The sequence below is a fragment of the Mercenaria mercenaria genome, chromosome 14 (genome assembly GCF_021730395.1).
Source record: "Mercenaria mercenaria strain notata chromosome 14, MADL_Memer_1, whole genome shotgun sequence".
Taxonomy (NCBI): Eukaryota; Metazoa; Mollusca; class Bivalvia; order Venerida; family Veneridae; genus Mercenaria; species Mercenaria mercenaria.
In genome coordinates this window covers 2,144,954-2,148,107 of record NC_069374.1, presented here as the reverse complement: position 1 = coordinate 2,148,107, position 3,154 = coordinate 2,144,954, and positions in this window count along the sequence as shown.

Sequence of the window (3,154 nt, the reverse complement as noted above, 5' to 3'; positions counted from 1 at the left end):
ACCTTTGTTTGGTATTCCTTGCGATGTTACTGGAGTAAATGCTTTTTGAAATTGACCATTAGCGATATAACCTCTTAGCTGGAAGTGGAGGTATGGTGGAAGATTCAGTTTTTGTGTTCTAATGTAAGAAAATAGGTTCTTAGGTTGTTTATTCTTTCGATTACCTTTGCGAGGAACTGTAATATCAAAATGTCATGTTTTCCGTTGTTCCTTCTGTGTTTGCTTTTTCAGGTGATTAAGGTTACTGGTCTTGTAATAATATTTATTCAGTTTGACAAGAGGGCCATAATGGCCCTATATCGCTCACCTGTTATCATTGCACTTAAGGACAAGAAGTTAAAGAAATTTAACCAAAAAGAAAAACAAGAGGGCAATGAAAGCGCTGTATCGCTCATCTGATATATTGACCTAAAAATCAAGAATAACATTCTGATCAAGTTTCATTAAGATATGGTCATAAATGTTGTCTCTAAAGTGTTAACTAGCTTTTCCTTTGATTTGACCCGGTGACCTAGTTTTTGACCCCACATGACCCAGATACGTACTTGACCTAAAGATCATCAAGATTAACATTCTGGCTAAGTTTCATGAAGATACAGTCATATATGTGGCCTCTACAGTGTAAACAAGATTTTCCTTTGATCTGACCTTGTGACCTAGTTTTTGACCCCAGATGACAAAATATCAAACTCGTCCAAGATTGTATTGAGGGTAACATTCTGACCAGTTTCATTAAGATTGGGCCAAACTTGTGACCTCTAGACTGTTAACAAGCTTTTCCTTTGCTTTGACTTAGTGACCTAGTTTTTGACCCCGCCTGACCCAGAATTGAATGTGACCTATAGATCATCAAGATTAACATTCTGACCATTTTTCATTAAGATATGACCATAAATGTGGCCTCTTCAGTGATAACTAGCTTTTCCTTTGATTTGACCTGGTGACCTAGCTTTTAACCCCAGATGACCAAAAAAATTCAAACTCGTCCAAGATTTTATTCTGACAATGTTTCATTAAGATTGGGCCAAAATTGTGACCTCCAGAGTGTTAAAAAGCTTTTCCTTCGATTTGACCTGGTGACAGTTTTTTGACCCCAGATGACCCAATATCAAACTCATCCAAGATTTTATTGAGAGTAACATTCTGACCAAGTTTCATTAGGATTGGGCCAAAATTGTGACCTCTAGAGTGTTAACAGTCAGATTGTTGACGATGATGGACGATTTGTTTGTTTGTTTTGGGTTTAACGCCGTTTTTCAACAGTATTTCAGTCATGTAACGGCGGGCAGTTAACCTAACCAGTGTTCCTGGATTCTGTACCAGTACAAACCTATTCTCTGCAAGTAACTGCCAACTTCCCCACATGAATCAGAGGTGGAGGACTAATGATTTCAGACACAATGTCGTTTATCAAATAGTCACAGAGAACATACGCCCCGCCCGAGGATCGAACTCGCGACCCTGCGATCCGTAGACCGACGCTCTACCTACTGAGCTAAGCGGGCGGGTTGATGATGGACGACTGACGGACGATGGACATGGTGTGATCATAAAAGCTCACCTATGAGCACTTCGTGCTCAGGTGAGCTAAAAAATTCTAACAAGGAACATTGTCAAAATACACCTAAAAATTTGAGGTACCATCCACGTTATATCACAGGAAAGTGGTCTCGGTTTTCCCCTATGGCCAATAATAAAAGTTACTAAATAAGCTATTTATAGTAACATAAAAGGGAAGTAATAATTTTTTTTTTTAAGTGAACAAAAGAAGGATCTATCAAATAAAAACAAGAGCACTGCAATGCAACATAAATGCAGAGCAATATACACACAAAACAAAGTCATATGACCTTTGACCCCTAAGTGTGACCTTGACCTTGAAGTGAGCCATCCGAAACAAGTGCTCTGCACGTCAATTTGATAAGTGAACATTTGGGTCAGAATTCTTTGAAATCCTTTAAGGGGTCCAAGAGTTACAGAACGGAAGGGAAATTGCTAACCAACAGACAAACAGCCGGACACCGAGGCAATAATATAATACGTCTCTTCGGGTGTATAAATAGGAATCAAGATCTTCTAGTGATACAAGTTTGGTTAAAATCAAATTATAAATGAAGCTGCTATTATGCAGACAAGGTCAAAATAGCTAATTCTGGCCCTTTCAGGTGCCATAACTCTGGAACAATTAATGGGATCTGGCCGGTTCAAAAAAGGAATCAAAATCTTAGGGTGACACAAGTTTTGTGCAAGTTCGATTAAAATAAAATCATAAATGCAGCTGTTATTGTGCAGACAAGGTCAAAACAGCTAATTCTTGCCCTATCAGGGGCCATAACTCTGGAACCCATAATGGAATTTGGCCATTTCAAGAAAGGAACCAAGATCTTGTGGTGATACAAGTTGTGTGCAAGTTTGGTTAAAATCAAATCATAAACGAAGCTGCAATTGTGCAGACAAGGTCAAAATAGCTAATTCTGGTCCTTTCATGGGTCATAATTCTGGAACCCATTACGGAATCTGGCCGGTTCAAGACAGGAATCGAGATCTTATGGTGACACAAGTTTTGTGCAAGTGTGAGTAAATTCAAATCATAAATGAAGCTGCTATCGTGCAGACAAGGTCAAAATAGCTAATTTTAGCCCTTTCAAGAGCCATCAGTCTGGAACCCATTATGGAATCTGGCCAGTTCAAGAAAGGAATCCACTGCTTCACTGATTGGAGGAATTGTTTCCATATTATCAACAACTGATGGATAATTATTAAGGAGAAGATCTAAACTTGTATCATTACACGTAGGTCTATCGATTAATTGAGCGAGTGATTTGCGGTGACATCTAGTAATTTTTTATGTTTTATTGGTTCTTTCTTTCATATTCGCTCTTTAATTATGAAAATAGAGCTTGCATAGACCCTACATAAAACGTTATCTTATACATACAAACACGTGTCTTTACGAGTAAAAATGAAATGTGCAACACCACCATAAGCATGGAGTTTTATAGCTACTTCGGATAATGTAAGAGGCAACATATGCCCATTTTGGCCTAGCTGATTCTTCAGTTTGAATTTCGTAAATCTGACATGGATAGGGAATATATTTACGTTTAATTCAGCAACACAATTATTAAGTTTTAGCAAGAGACAAAGTTACACA